Genomic DNA, 16,843 nt, shown 5'->3' on the forward strand with positions numbered 1-16,843 from the left:
ACACAGGGATGCAGTCGCACTGGCTGCCGCAGAGTGATTGATGTGAAGGGGGCGTTTCTGGGTGTAAACTGACTGTTTTCAGCGAGTGTTCGGAAAAACGCAGGCGTACCAGGAAAAACGCAGGCGTGGCCTGGGCGAACGCAGGGCATGTTTGTGACGTCAAAACAGGAACTGAACAGTCTGAAGTGATCGCAAGTGCTGAGCAGGTTTTGAGCTACTCTGACACTGCACAAAAAAACTTTGTACCGCTCTGCGATCCTTTCATTCGCACTTCTGCTAAGCTAAAATACACTTCCAGTGGGAGGCGGCATAGCGTTTGCATGGCTGCTATAAACTTCTAGCAAGGGATCAACTCGGAATGACCACCCATGTGCTTAGCTGTAGACTAGAATGTGTACTCCATAATTCATGGGAATATGTCAGCACGTGACATGTGGAGAACCCTGCAAGCAGTGTATGAAAAAATTTTCTGATGAGGAGGATAATTCTGAGGCATAAACTGCACGGTACCAACCTGAGTGTATGCAGAAACATAAAAACATAGAAACATAGAATTTGACGGCAGATAAGAACCACTTGGCCCATCTAGTCTGCCCCTTTTTTACCAAACTTTTACCTCAAACCTTATTTGATCCTTATTTCTTCATAAGGATTTCTTTATGTCTATCCCATGCATGTTTAATTTGCTCTTCTGTCTTAGCTCCTACCACCTCTGATGGGAGGCTGTTCCACTTGTTATGAGCCACGGCTGTGGCTCATTCCTGTTTTGCATGTTGGTTAGGTATTTTATGTTATACTTCTGTTTATGTTCCCCGTGGGTGTCATGGGGTGCTTGGAGCTCTCCCTTAAGGAGAGGATACTGTTATGAACCACAGGTAGTGGTTCATTCCTATTTTATGTTTATAAGTTGTCTTGCAGGCCAGGATTTCCCGTTGCTCTGTTTAAGAATACTCTTGTTTGTTGCCGGTGGTGAGTCTGTGTAATTGCAGCTTGTTCCCATGTGTTCAGCCTCACCTGGCTGCTAATTGCATCTTGTCAGTTTGGAGTCATGCAACAGGGCAGCTGCATCACATAATTAATTAGACCTCTCTGTTATATGCTGGCTGAGTGCAATTCACAGACGCTGGTGATATTTCTAGGTTTCCAGTTTGCTTGAGTTCTGAGCTTGTTCCTGCCAGTTCCTGAGCTCCTGTGTAGCAGTGTCTGTGGAGCTGCTTCCTGTGTCGATTCCTGTGTCAGTCCCTGTGTCGATTCCTGTGTCTGATCCCGTGTCCTGCCGCGAAGCGTTCCTGTCCAGAAGTCCTGTGGCTTTGCCTATGCCTGGTCGAGTTTCTGGCTTCTTGGTGTCCACCGGTCTGTCGTTTGGGATTCTGCCTGTCCTCCAGTTCTGAGAGTCTGTGTCAGCAGCATTGGGGGTTCCTGTCCGTTTGCCAGTATTCGTACCGGTTCCGTGAGTAGCGGCTCTGCCTAGGCCGCTGTATTCCGTTATTATTTCTGTCACTGGTGTTTTGCAGAGGGTTCTGCTTATGCTGTCACCGCCGGTACACAAAAGTATTGTGTCGGCGTGTGGTCAGCATTTCCTTTGTTGTTCTTTTCCTTTGGCGGCAAGCCGCACATACTTTGGTTTTAGGTTTGTTAGTAGCCCCTGGCCTTGTTGTTTAGTTAGAGGGCCCCTTGTTATCACCCTGTCTCGGTTCACTCTTTGTCTCTCATTAAGACCTGAGGGGGCATCGAAGTTGGGCAGACGTAATCCGCCCTTCAAACGTGGCTGCCATGGGCTCAAGCAACCATAGTCTCGCAAGAGTGTACTGACAGCACGGGCGAGACAACGGAGATAGGGCTCCAGGGGCTATTCCCTTTCCATTCCCCTTTCCCAGCATTACGTCCTGGTGCTCTGGACTCACTTCATAACATCTCCCTTGTTCTGAGCACCAGGAACCTAATATTATCACCAGCCCTACCACAAAAAAGAAATAAAACCTTTTTCTTTTTTGGCCCAGTCCAGTGTCTAGTCTAGAATCCAGTATTGTCTAGAATTCAGTGTGCAGAATCCAGTCCGGTGTTTAGAATCCAGTCCGGTGTTTAGAATCCAGTCCGGTGTTTAAAAAAAAAAAACAGTCTTGTTTTGTCTAGTTTAAAAATTCAGTCTTGCCTTGTCTAGTCTTGCTTTGTCTTGCCTTGTCTAGTCTTGCCTTGTCTAGTCTTGCCTTGTCTTGTCTTGTCTAGTTTTAAATCCTCCTATGTATACTATGCAAGCCCTGCAGGCATCTCTCTCAGCCCTGAAATCTGCTTTCAGTGCTTTGAGACCAGAGCGACTAGAAGTTTTGCAGCAATCCTTAAAGCAACTGCAAAACCTTCTGACTAAAATCTTGCTCATCTTGCCAGAAGTCGTTGTGAGTACATCTATCTCTAAAGAGACTCTTGTTCACAGTATGGTGACAAGAGAATCCTCTGGTTTAATTGAAGAGAAAAGGTTTAAAAGTTTTCTGCGGCCCAGGCTCTCAAAAGAGGAGCGTCTGCGTCGCAGAAACTTAAACTTATGCCTATATTGTGGGGGTTTAGGCCACTATCTGCAGACCTGTGAGTTGCGCAAGCCAAAGTGTGGTGATGAGTCTTGCCCTCTGGCCAAGTTGAGTCAGGATACAAGACCTACTCCTGTCTCTACTGTGGCAGAGGTACTTGTCACACAACCCACACTAAAAAGCTCTCTGTCCTATAATTGGGGTCCTTGGGCAAGGGAGCCCCATTATAGATTCAGGAATCAAAAGAGAATGTTTCTCTCCTCTCTTGAGGTTCCTGTTGAAGCAGAGTTGCAAGCCCCTGGAGTGGTGCCCGATGTCCAGGTTCCTGGAGTGGTGCCCGATGTCCAGGTTCCTGGAGTGGTGCCCGTTGCCCAGGTTCCTGGAGTGGTGCCCGTTGCCCAGGTTCCTGGAGTGGTGCCCGTTGCCCAGGGTCCTGGAGTGGTGCCCGTTGCCCGGGGTCCTGGAGAGGTGCCCGATGCTCAGGATCTTGGTGTGGTACCCAATGCCCAGAGTGCTGGAGCGGTGCCCGATGCCCAGAGTGCTGGAGCGGTGCCCGATGCCCAGAGTGCTGGAGCGGTGCCCGATGCCCAGAGTGCTGGAACGGTACCCGATGCCCAGAGCGCTGGAGCGGTACCCGATGCTCTAGCTTATAGAGGGACATCAAATATTATAGCTCAGGTTTCCATACCAGAAGGGGTCTCAGAAGCTGTTACCCCAGGTAGGGACTTGAAGAGCGCAACCCCAGAAAGGGTATATAAAACCATAGTTCTAGAAGGGAACTCGAGAGACGCAGCCTCAAAGAAGGGTCTAGAGGTCGCTTCCCCAGGAAAGAACTTAAGAGGCATAGCATTTGTGGAGGTTCTGAAGGTTATAGCTTCAGCAGAAGTCCCGGAAGTCATAGTCCCGGGAGAAGTTTCGATAATTATCGACTCAGAGAGGGAGGCCAATGGCTCACTCCCAGTGAGGGAAGCGATGGCTCGGTCCCAGTGAGGGAGGCCGATGGCTCGGTCCCAGTGGGGGAGGCCGACGGCTCGGTCCCAGTAAAAGAATCCGAGGTGCTGACCCCAGCGGGGTTCCCGGAGGCCACTGCCCCAGCGGGGTTCCCGGAGGCCACTGCCCCAGCGGGGTTCCCGAAGGCCACTGCCCCGGGTGGGGTTCAGAAAGTCACTGCCCCGGGTGGGGTTCAGAAAGTCACTGCCCCAGGTGGGGTTCAGAAAGTCACTGCCCCGGGTGGGGTTCAGAAAGTCACTGCCCCGGGTGGGGTTCAGAAAGTCACTGCCCCGGGTGGGGTTCAGAGAGTCTCAGCCTCGAGTAAGGTCAATAGTGACCAGGTCCTAGCAAAGCACTCCAGTCAGTCAGATGGGAAGGAAATAGATCCTGACTCTGTTGATATCTCAACATCCATAATATTTGATGGGGACTTAGCCCAATTTCTGGCGCTTTACAAACACTATTACATTATTATGTTGTCTAGACCATTTCTGGGCATCACTTCAGAAAACCTTGTGCTCTATCTGATTTATTCTTTTAGAGGAGAGCCTTTTGAGTGGGCGACCAGCCTAATGAAAGCTGAAGATCCCATTCTTCAGGATCCCCCAGCATTCAGTGATGCAATTATTAAAAGATATGGTTCCAAAGAAATTGGTTCAGGTTCCTCTAAGTCACCCGTCTTGTCTGTTGAGAGTCCACCAAATACTGTAAACTCAGCACAAGAGTCTCAGCCCGTTGTTTTGACTGCAGGATGTGCTTTTCTGACTTCTTCTTCTAATAGGAGTACTTTGCCTGAAAGTTCAGCTCCCAAGGGTAAGAAACCTATCTCTGATTTGAACGCAGCCTTGCTGGGTGGTACCATCAGTTCAGACAATGTTTGGGGAATTACCTTGGTCAGACCTAAAGAGCTTTGTAAAAAGAAGAAGAAGAAAAAGAAATAATTTTTGACTCTTGCCTTGATAAAAAAAAAAAAAAAAGATTTTTTTTTCCTTGTCTTGTGTCCAGTGGCCACCGTCAAGGGGAGGGCACTGTTATAAGCTGTTGTTACAGCTTGTTTCTGTTTTCTTGTCTGTTAGACCAGTGTGTCAGGTTTTTTTTTTATCCCTTGCTTTGGATAGTCTGTATTTTGGGGTCCTTTGACCCCTCCTCAAGGGGGGGGGGGGTACTGTTATGAGCCACGGCTGTGGCTCATTCCTGTTTTGCATGTCGGTTAGGTATTTTATGTTATACTTCTGTTTATGTTCCCCGTGGGTGTCATGGGGTGCTTGGAGCTCCCCCTTAAGGAGAGGATACTGTTATGAACCACAGGTAGTGGTTCATTCCTATTTTATGTTTATAAGTTGTCTTGCAGGCCAGGATTTCCCGTTGCTCTGTTTAAGAATACTCTTGTTTGTTGCCGGTGGTGAGTCTGTGTAATTGCAGCTTGTTCCCATGTGTTCAGCCTCACCTGGCTGCTAATTGCATCTTGTCAGTTTGGAGTCATGCAACAGGGCAGCTGCATCACATAATTAATTAGGCCTCTCTGTTATATGCTGGCTGAGTGCAATTCACAGACGCTGGTGATATTTCTAGGTTTCCAGTCTGCTTGAGTTCTGAGCTTGTTCCTGCCAGTTCCTGAGCTCCTGTGTAGCAGTGTCTGTCGAGCTGCTTCCTGTGTCAGTCCCTGTGTCGATTCCTGTGTCTGATCCCGTGTCCTGCCGTGAAGCGTTCCTGTCCAGAAGTCCTGTGGCTTTGCCTATGCCTGGTCGAGTTTCTGGCTTCTTGGTGTCCACCGGTCTGTCGTTTGGGATTCTGCCTGTCCTCCAGTTCTGAGAGTCTGTGTCGGCAGCATTGGGGGTTCCTGTCCGTTTGCCAGTATTCGTACCGGTTCCGTGAGTAGCGGCTCTGCCGCGTCCGTCGGCCTAGGCCGCTGTATTCCGTTATTATTTCTGTCACTGGTGTTTTGCAGAGGGTTCTGCTTATGCTGTCACCGCCGGTACACAAAAGTATTGTGTCGGCGTGTGGTCAGCATTTCCTTTGTTGTTCTTTTCCTTTGGCGGCAAGCCGCACATACTTTGGTTTTAGGTTTGTTAGTAGCCCCTGGCCTTGTTGTTTAGTTAGAGGGCCCCTTGTTATCACCCTGTCTCGGTTCACTCTTTGTCTCTCATTAAGACCTGAGGGGGCATCGAAGTTGGGCAGACGTAATCCGCCCTTCAAACGCGGCTGCCATGGGCTCAAGCAACCATAGTCTCGCAAGAGTGTACTGACAGCACGGGCGAGACAATGGAGATAGGGCTCCAGGGGCTATTCCCTTTCCATTCCCCTTTCCCAGCATTACGTCCTGGTGCTCTGGACTCACTTCATAACATCTCCCTTGTTCTGAGCACCAGGAACCTAACACCACTTGTCCAATACCCTTTCTGTAACGTAATCTTTCCTCAAATTTTCCCTAACCCTTCCTCCCACCAGTGTCAGTGCATGTCCTCGTGTTTTAATATATCTGTAGTAGTCCACTACTAAGAAGCCAAATTCAGTTATTAAATTCTTCAGCATTGCCATCACTACCTCCTTGTCATACACCTGGTATGACAAGAAGGTAGTGATGGCAATGCTGCAGAACTTAATGACTGAATTTGGCTCCTTAGTAGTGGCTTTAGAATACAATATAGCTAAGCTATTAGCAGAACCCGTAAGGGCGATTGAAAGCAATGCTGATATTACTATATTATGCTCAAGCGACACTAGGGGTAAAATGTAACAGCCTCTGAGTTGCCATAAGTGCAGGACTTTTTGCGAATCTTCCATTTTTCTTTAAAGCAGCAATCATTTACAAGAGAAAATCAGGTCTTTTTTGCCTTGTAAATGACTCGCAAAAGAGTGTCACAGAACCACATACTGTTGGGGAAGTGTGAGCAGTTTTCTAGGTGATCATAACACTTACACATCAGCGGTAATTGTGTAGGCAGTGACCAGTCCAGTAGCTTAACCAGGCTCTGTGGTTTATTGTAGCACAAGTGAATGTGCGGCTGTACTCACTGTTACAATGGTTGGATCAGCAATGGTGTGGAGCCTGTAGCGGAGAAGGGGTGTAGGAAGCCCACCAACTGGTGACTGTCTTCTCCTAAGGTAGCGGTGCAGGGTTCTGGAAACAGCGGTTATAGTGGGGTGGAGTCCCGGGTCTCAGGAGTTACTGTAGGAGAAGGACGTCTGTCAGTCATGCAGTGGCAAGATGGCGCCGCATATGTGCAGATACACTATCGGCAGCCATATTGTTGAAGACTGCGCAGGAGTGCACTTCACTTCTAACTCATATACTTGCAGTGCTTATTCAAAAGTGAGGCACCTAATGATAAATTAAAATAAGTGTATTTGGCATCTGTAAAAAAGAAGCAGATATTGGATAAAGGGACGTGACAGTGTGATTCGCGTAATTACTAAATCATAAGTGTATTTACATGGAGTTCATGGGGCACAATCTCCCCTCTTGATTTTCTGTTCCATACAAAATATCCCAGGAAGAGTGTGCAACGCAACGTATACCAAATAAACAATAGGACAAAGGATTGTAAAGAGGAAATTGTTTATGTAACATAAGATAAAATGACAGCATTATTATATATTATGGTGTAATAGCATGGTGATGTTTTCATGTTTTGCATAGTATTGATAACAATACAGGAATGGTGACCCCATAGCGGCCTTCATCCTACCCTCACTTTCCGGAACTCTGCAAATATACACAGTGATATAAATTTACAAGGGGGTGACATACAACTGGCACGCAGATGTGGAATGTGTGCAGTGATATAACACTTTACGGATAATAATATAATTTGCAGGATAAAACAAGTTTGTTAAAGTTTATTTTTAATGTTTTTCTTGGTACAACTATTGCACCATTGTCAGTAATGAGTTGTCATTACACCTTGTCTAAACCTCACCACGCACATAGTGATTGCGTTGGGTAATCTGGCCAAGCACTGCAGGGTGTGATTGGCTCTCCCACTACAAAGAACTGCGCTACCTCATACCACTGTGCCGCAGGTCGTCAACTGACCAAAATGCCTAAGCAGCTTGCAGAGATGCCGTCCAGCTGTACCAATGAATGGCTGGATCTATGTAGTGTGTATAGATTGTAGGCTTGCGAGCAGGGCCCTCCTACCTCTTTGTCTGTCTGTTGTTTCTATTTGTAAAGTGCAATGATATTTGCTGTGCTATACAAGAAACTGTTAATAAATAATAATGTGGTTTTCTATATTTATGACCGGACTTGGTTGACAATAGTCTGGGTACCTTGTTGTCAACATTCTTAGGGGTTTATTCCATACTTGCCTACCCTCCCGGAATGGCCGGGAGGCTCCCGAAAAACGGGTGACCCTCCCGGCCCCCCGGAAGAGCAGGCAAGTCTCCCGATTTACAAGGGTCACCGCCTGCCCGCCGCCCACTTAACGAGTAAAGTGGGCGGTCCGGGCAGGCGATGACGCGATTCTTGTTGAATCGCGTCATCGTAACCACGCCCCCTGCTGTATAAAACCGGTAATCGCGGCATTACACAGTGGGGGGCGTGGCTTAAACGACGCGATCCAGAAGCCACGCCCCGTTCCGCCTCCGGTCCCCCCCCCCCCCCCGTTCCGCCTCCGGCCCGCCCCCCCTTGCGCGTCACCTGACTGCCAGCCCCCCCTGCTGAGCCGACAGGCTGCTCTCTCCCGGAGAGAGCAGCCCAGAAGTCGGTAAGTATGGTTTATTCACTAAGTGTTGGAGTCAAGAATCAGACTAGCAATGCTTATGACAAGCACAAAGTAATTCAGCATCTACCTTGCAACCTGTCCTGCAGGTCATATTTCCTGCTAGTCTTTGTTGTGAACAGATTCATGGATGTCCATGTTGGAGTACGTCAGTTGATTGTCTTCCTCCAGTCAGAGTGTTCCTTGTCTCAGCTGACAATGGCAACCAATCAGAGATCTGCATAACATTTGTAAGTATCCCCTGACCAGTAGTTCAGGGCCAGAGCAATTAGTCACATCCAGATCCCAAGGCTAATGTGTGCAGCAAGCCTCATTGCTTATCCTGGCTCCAGAGTATTATAGACTATAGTTCTCAGTTGCCCTCAGCTCCAGCATTGCTGGGCTTCCTTCTGTAAACCTTCCTTCCACAGATTCTAGAATTCATTCAGCTTGCTTCAGTTTCCAAGTTACAGCATACCTGTTTCCAGTGTCACAGCTTGCACAGATCTCTGCTACAGCTCAATGATTTCAGACCTCTCAAGTGCATATAAGCTTTCAGTCTGCAGTATCTTCAGCTTTGTGCTGTGTTTCCATTCCATCCACCTGAGTGTCATCTGTGTATCCAGTCTGCTGTTCCAAGTCGCGCTGTGCTAATCATAGACCTATTAACCAGTTGCTGGTTCAGTGCACTGTTCATCTGCTACAGAGATCCTGAATCCTGGTGTGCTAATAAGTCCTGAATCACCTGCAAGTAGCACATGATTCTGTGTGTACATTTACAAGTTCCTTGTCACAGTAGCAGCACCCCGTAGTAAAGGCTCTATCTCCCAGTGTCCAGATTTTACTTCAATGCTTTTCAAGCTCAGCTATATCTGGAGAACTACAGGTGTCAGCCAGCTCCCAGTGAAGCTTTCAAGCTAGTAGCCAGCAGTATTTTGTGTTTCTTGCTTTCAGTTCTATATTTCTGGAGAGCTACTAGTTCCAGCCAACTGCCAGCACTATTGTGCTGTTCCTACTACTCACAAAGTCCTATCCGGTGAACTACAGGTCCCAGCCTGCTGACAGTCCTGTGCCAAGTGAATCCAATTACCTGTTCCTGTTTACCTGAGCCTAACCCGGTCCCAGCACATCACCCTGAGCCATAGCTGGTTCCAGTCTGGTTCAGAGACATCGCCGGTTCCAGGATGTTCCAGAGATATTGTCATTTCCAGTCCAGTTCAGAGACATTGCTGGTTCCAGTCTGCACCAGAGACTTCGCCGGTTCCAGTCCAGTTCAAAGACATTGGCAGTTCCAGTCTGGTTCAGAGACATTGCCGGTTCCAGGACGGTCCAGAAAAATTGTAATTTCCAGTCCAGTTCAGAGACATTGCTGGTTCCAGTCCGCACCAGAGACTTCGCCGGTTCCAGTCCAGTTCAAAGACATTGGCAGTTCCAGTCTTGTTCAGAGACATCGCCGGTTCCAGGATGGTCCAGAGATATTGTCATTCCCAGTCCAGTTCAGAGACATTGCTGGTTCCAGTCCGCACCAGAGACTTCGCCGGTTCCAGTCCAGTTCAGAGACATTGGCAGTTCCAGTCTGGTTCAGAGACATTGGGGTCTGTTCATAAAGAAAACGAAAAACTAATTGTTACCCGGTCCGTTGCGATATATAGCTGTGGTAAGTAGCAATTCATGTATACTCACCCTTCCGGCAATGCACTGCGATGTCCTAGGCTCCTGCGACACTCTCTTCTCCAGCGGTGCTCCTCTGCGGTCTTGAAGTCAGCCGGCGGGTCCTTCTGCGCATGCGCCACCAGCTGACCTCCCGGAAGGCCGCAGTGGCTGACGGGAAGTCAGGAGGGCGAAGCCAACGCCAGGTGCAGACAGAGAGCAGGGAAGCATTAAGCTTCCCTGCAGTTACCGCACCGCAGTTCAGGTTACGCAACCTCAGTGTCGGACTGGGGCATGTAGGGCCCACCGGGGGAATGCAGTGGGTAGGGGCCCATGTTTAGGGGTGTGGCCAGTCTCTAGAGGGGGTGTGCCCAGCCACCACATTGTTTTGCCTAACCATTTTGCAAGAGTTGGTTCCCTAGATAAGTATATACAGTAAATACTGTAGTGCATGCAAGATAATGTACTAGATTAGTAACAGCACAGTCTGGAAACTGATCCCTAGAGGAGGGGCTGGGCCCCCAGGCAGTAGGGCCCACCGGTGGTTTCCCCTGTACCCCTGTGGGCCAGTCCAACCCTGCGCAACCTGATCTCAATGGAGAAGCGTAAAGCCGGGCTTTCTGCTCCTTCATGAATCGCACTTTTGTATGGTGACGCGATTCAGCTGTGGAGCAGGGGTAATAGCAGAAAGCAGAGAAAAGCCCTGCTTTATAAATAGACCCCTTGGTGAGTTCCAGTCTGGTCCAGAGACTTCGCTGGTTCCAGGACGATCCTGAAGCGACACCGGTTACAGCCCGGTAACAAGTGCCATACGCGTCGAGCCAATACCACAGAGTCTACTTCTGCAAACAGCCTCTTTAGTGTTCCCAGCTATCTTCACTTTAGTCTCATCTATTGCCCAGCGGTACCGGTGTCTGTGTTTACAAGACAAAATCTGACGGATCCAAACTGGACGGATGCTGACAGACGAGTTATAAAATTCTGTGCTTCTGATTGTGTTTATGCCCAAAATTTAAAAGGGCAATGATTTCACAAACAAAACACGGCTGGTAAAAGTATTGCTCTTTTAAATTTTGGGCATATACACAATCAGAAGCACAGAATTTTACAACTCGACTGTCAGCATACGTCCAGTTTGCACAGGGTTTTACAACCCCTAAACCTCCTGTTATTTCTATTTTGAGTGAGAATAGTGGAATCAGTAGCCAATCTGATCATGGGGAGCTTTACAGCAGCACAGAGTATTTACAGAAATAAGTTGCTTGTCTTGCATGAGGCAGAGGTCTGTTCTTTTGTGTTCTTGTGTGAGTGAGGGCAGGGCTGCATGTGACAGTGTTATAATATGAGGAAATGAAGGAGCAGCAACTTACACAGTGAAAGAGCAGGACCCTCCGACTGCACACTGACACCCTCTCTAGGAGAACACAGCCAAGTCCGCTCAGCAGGCGGGGACATGTCACTGGTAAGTGGGCAGAACAGTGGCTGTGATGACGCAATTGCATCATCATGGCCCCGCCCCCACTACACAATACCATTGTTGCCGACATTGTGAAGCAGAGGGCGGGCCGTGATGATGTAATTCAGCGTGAATCGCGTCATCTGCCGAAAGGAATGCCAACTTTCACCGCGTAAGTGGGCGACTGCAGGGGGATGGCAGCCGACTCGGGAGAATTACCCACTTTTCTGGGAGGCCGGGAGTGACACACGATTTTTGGGAGCATCCCGGACGTATCGGGAGAGTAGGAAAGTATGGTGTCACTTTCCAGCCACATTCACGTACGGAGATTGTGCTTGCTATAATGAGTAAATGGCATGCATGAAATGGCACAGTACAGTATGTGACCACATTGCTTAAATAAAAATCACAGAGGCTCTGTTTCGCCATAATAAACAATGGGGTTCTGGTTCATATATTGATTAATACATTTCAGCTTGCAGCCCCCATCAAGGGACCCCATTTTCCTGCAAGTTACCACAAGCACCCCAGATCTAGGAGGAATGGTTTTGTGTGGCACTGTATACCCTCAGTAAGCTGTATACTCTAAGATGACTCCATTCAGAGTAATACAGATGTGTATAAATTGTTCCATTCTCTCCATCACACGGCAGCGCTAAGTGTAACACACAGACAGGTTGCCATACTGAAACGTACATATGTTCCCCACTAATCTTTCCGTCCTTTCCAGGATTGGCAAGAAATTCCATGTGAAGAGAAGTGAGACAGATTCCACCTGATTTAATCTGCACAGCCACCTGCAATGCAAATGAAATGACATACTGTATATTTTCTGATCATTTAACCAGTTGTAGCACAGAAGTTTCATGGGGTGTGTGAGATTACATTCTACAAAATATATAATGCAAAATAAAAACCACATTAGACCACTTTGGAAATTAGTAGAAACCATGGGGTATATTTACAAAGATTCGTGTTTTGGACGTTTTGAAGGGTGTTTGACCTCGAATGCATTTTACTGCAACTTTTTGAATCCTGATACGGTCATTCGCTAAGCTGCCGACTTTTCCCAATTCGTATTTTCCGATGTCGATGTGATTCGTAATATCAGGCAGTGTTTTACGGGAGTGATGAGTAAAACACTGCCTGACAAAACACAAGGAATCCCGGCCGGATCTGTGAGATCCGTGCAGGGCTTCATTGTGTACCTTAAAAAGGTTTTTAAAGTCTTAAAAAATCTGGAAAAAATTGCGTGGGGTCCCCCCTCCTAAGCACAACCAGCCTCGGGCTCTTTGAGCCGGTCCTGGTTGACAAAATATGGGGGGGGGGAATGACAGGGGTTCCCCCATATTTCATCAACCAGCACCGGGCTCTGCGCCAAGTCCTGGTTCCAAAAATACGGGGGACAAAAAGCGTAGGGGTCCCCCGTATTTTTAAAACCAGCACCGGGCTCCACTAGCCAGGTACATAATGCCACAGCTGGGGGACACTTTTATAGTGGTCCCTGCGGCCCTGGCATTACATACCCAACTAGTCACCCCTGGCCGGGGTACCCTGGAGGAGTGGGAACCCCTTAAATCAAGGGGTCCCCCCCCTCCAGCCACCCAAGGGCCAGGGGTGAAGCCCGAGGCTGTCCCCCCCATCCAAGGGCGGCGGATGGCGGGCTGATAGCCTTGTTTACAAAAGGTGAATATTGTTTTTAGTAGCAGTACTACAAGTCCCAGCAAGCCTCCCCCGCAAGCTGGTACTTGGAGAACCACAAGTACCAGCACGCGGTGGCAAACCAGGGCCGCTGGTACCTGTAGTACTACTACTAAAAAAATACCCCCAAAAAAACAGGACACACACACCGTGAAAGTATAAGTTTATTACATACATGCACACCAACATACACACATACTTACCTATGTTCCCACGAGGCTCGGTCCTCTTCTCCATGTAGAATCCTCGGGGTACCTGTGAAAAAAATTATACTCACATAATCCAGTGTAGATTCTGTCCTTTGTATAATCCACGTACTTGGCAAAACAAAAAAACGGAAACCCGACCACGCACTGAAAGGGGTCCCATGTTTACACATGGGACCCCTTTCCCCAACTGCCAGGACCCCCCCTTGACTCCTGTCAAAGAGGGTCCCTTCAGCCAATCAGGGAGCGCCACGTCGTGGCACTCTCCTGATTGGCTGTGTGCTCCTCTAGTGTCTGTGAGGCTGCACACGGCAGAGATACAATGTAGCGCCTATGCGCTCCATTGTATCCAATGGTGGGAACTTTGCGGTCAGCGGTGAGGTTACTTTCGGTAAACTGCTGACCGCAAAGTTCCCACCATTGGATACAATGGAGCGCATAGGCGCTACATTGTATCTCTGCCGGAGCCCGGTGCTGGTTGATGAAATATGGGGGAACCCCTGTCATTTTTTTTCCCATATTTTGTCAACCAGGACCGGCTCAAAGAGCCCGAGGCTGGTTATGCTTAGGAGGGGGGACCCCACGCAATTTTTTTTTCTGTTTTTACACTAAACAGACCCTTTCCCATAGATAACCATGCACAGGTCTCACTGATCCGTGCATGGTTATCCAAACTCGACTGGAAAAAGCAGGTCTATTTTTTTGCTGCTTTTTTTAACGATTCGGAAAAAAATAGACCCGCACTTGAGCCCTCAGAGACTAACACCCAAATACGAATGAATAGTGAATTCCCGTATTCTATGAAATAACAGCCGCGTTTGACCGATGGTCTATTCATTCGTATTTCTGAACGTTGTCATTCAAACCATTCCGAATAGTCCACACACTGCCGAGATTTGTGCTTAGTGAATTCCCGGATTGGGACTTAGAAAAAACCCACAAATTGGCCAAACTCGGATTTTTAGTAAATACTGGCCTTTGTTGCAGCTGCGATCCGCATCGCAGACCGCCAATGGTGGTAACCGCCATCAACTCAAAGAACAGGATTATTGGCCCTAGGAACTTATTCAGCTTCAGTTGCAGTTTTAGCATTTTAGCAAAACTGCAACTGGCTGCGATCGCATGCTGGGGACCGCCCAGCAGAGGGCAAGACCACCCAGTACAGGGCAAGGCCGCCCGGCATGGAAATACCTGGAGGCCATGCAATCGCAATGTAATTGCGATGGCATCGCTGGTTAGTGGAAGCACCCCCTGCCTCCAGAGATTCTGGGCAGCCATTTTTTGTGTCGCAGCAGCTGCGTGTGATGTCACGTGACCGTCCCGTGTCCGCCCCCATTTCTGTCGACCCGCGAGCCCAACGCCGAGTCGGCGCCCCGCATAGCCTTGCAGAGGCATTTGCATATTGAGATGCGATTGCAGTTCCCCGGCCCATGCACGCACAGTACGAGTCCTGCGCGTGCGCAGTGCGGGACTTAGTAGGGAAATGCGTTCGCATATCCATAGCGACGGCTACTGAATAGGGGCCTTAGTCCACGTTAGGAGTAAATCATTCTGAGCAGCGAGGGTCAAAATGTGAAATGAGTGGACAGATGATTTAGAATTGTTCTGGTTCAACTCAAGTGGGCCACCGCTGGTACTGTGGGTCTTGCACACAGGTCCAATAGTTTCTTAAAATGCCCCTGGTGCCCTTTATATGTGGTATGAAGAAAGCAGGTAACTGAGGTCCTGATTGAGGCAGTGAGCATCCCGTCTTTGAACGCAGCAGCGATGCTCAAATATTCTGATGCAGCAGGAGGCACCTGTAGGAAAAAGACATCTCCTGCATGTTGCGCAGATCCAAGTGCGATGGTCGCAGCCTTCACCCATCTGAGTAAGTCTCCGCTTACTTACATTGGCCGCTGCTTGTGCCAGGAAGTCTGCGTCCAAACAAGCAGAGCATGACCTCGGCGCATGTGCAAAGAGCGCGCGACACACCCCGTTTTGTAGATTGGTCCTGATCGCCACCCCCGCTCCATGATGATTCCTCTGCATTGGGTTATTTAACTACTGAGGATAATATAATGAGGATAGTATAATGAACTCAGATTAGCGTGGGAAGATTGCACTGACTGTTGCACAGGTTTGCCCCTTCTGGTGCAGTAATGCAATCTGTATTACACCCATGCACAAATACCGTAAACTGATTTTATCAGATATTTAAACGCTGCTCAGGGAGTAAATGATCTGGGATGAAGTTTGGCATCTTGGTGGGAATTCCCGGATAAGCCGGCTGCGGTAGAGTCTACTTCCCTCGGCAAAACCAGTCTGTACGTGTCTTTAGATGTGTCGGTGACTGTGATTGGCCTATTCATTCAATAGAATGCTTATGCACCAATCAGGCGCAGTTACTACTGAAAAGATCATTGATAAGTAGAAGTATAACAATGGGAGATGTAATAACCAGACTGAGGACTTTAGGTGGATAAGCTCATTGGTTCTAGTCCTTCATTAAGACCCATGGGGCTCAGTGCCTTCGAAGCTTCCTGGGAGCCAGGTAGAGTGTGATCAGTGCGGTCAGGAAACATTCTCCACCTGGCTCCCAGCCTGCAGCCAGACAGTGAATGACTGTCATCTGATTGGTGGATGGCTGGAGCTATTCACCAATCAGAGTGCTGGCAGTCACTCACTGTCTGGGAGCATGCAGAGAGATGGTGCAAGAGGGGTAAGGTATTTTGAAAAATCCGTGCAATTTATCACTCTCCAAGGCTTGATAAATCTGGTCCTGAGTTTCCGGTTGTTCAGTAATTTCTGGTAGTAATTAATACGAGTACAGTACTGTGCAATGCATACCAAAACACCACTCCTCATTCTCATGAACATTTTTAATTAGGGGATAATATACCTTCATTGTGTGGATGACTGATGAAGAAAAATGCTTTCTCTATAAGAGCAGACCTGGGTGATCTGCAGGCGGCCCAGAACCGACGACTCGGTGAGCGACATCTATTATTAATTAAAAGGTAATCACATGTTTAATTCATATCGTTGATCGGCAAATAACTAGTCTTATAAGTCACCATAGTTACTGTCATATTCGTCACTTTTTTTTTCTTATTGCTAAATAAAGTTTTCTGACCTTTGGAGGAAATTCTTGCTTCTAGCTATGTGTTTAATACCCCGTCTTCCTCTGCTGCGCTAAGAATCTATTCTTATGAAGAAGGCGGCTCAGTGGTTTGTAACCATCATAAAAGCCGACAGATCCTTTTGAGGTTAAGCCACTCAGCTATTCAACTCTTGCCACAAAAACTTTGAATTTCAAAAAGGAAAAAATAATGTACGTTTTTGAAGGACATGCGCTGCTGTAGGTGATCCCTGTTAATTAAAGTGATTGCCTGCTAGGAAATGAGACTTTTTTTTTTTTTTTTGCAAAAAAAAAAAAAAGAAGTGATGAATTTATTAGAAGCCTGAAGGTGTCTCTCCGTATGGGTGAGTCTTTATACGCCGCTTATGCAATTTCTGTTTCTGATCTGCTCCAATCTAGAGGAACAATGGCCGGGGCACATACCGGCACTGCTAGCCGTTGCGTGTGTTTATATTAATTGCGCTGTGTGACAACACATACCAATGAAGTATATG

The 16,843-nt window shown here is 48.0% G+C and overlaps 1 long non-coding RNA gene across 1 annotated transcript in view; it reads right to left on the bottom strand.

The window, feature by feature from the left end:
* The window catches only part of LOC134911909 (uncharacterized), an 82,947-nt gene extending 74,149 nt beyond the window's left edge, over positions 1 to 8,798 (bottom strand). The window contains exons 1-2 of the long non-coding RNA XR_010176958.1: positions 8,307 to 8,798; positions 6,528 to 6,681 (exon numbers count right to left, since the gene is read on the bottom strand). This is a non-coding gene — a long non-coding RNA (uncharacterized LOC134911909). The remainder of the gene's footprint in view (positions 1 to 6,527; positions 6,682 to 8,306) is intronic.
* Positions 8,799 to 16,843: the final 8,045 nt, after the last annotated feature.

This window comes from Pseudophryne corroboree, chromosome 4 (genome assembly GCF_028390025.1).
Source record: "Pseudophryne corroboree isolate aPseCor3 chromosome 4, aPseCor3.hap2, whole genome shotgun sequence".
NCBI classification, from domain to species: Eukaryota; Metazoa; Chordata; class Amphibia; order Anura; family Myobatrachidae; genus Pseudophryne; species Pseudophryne corroboree.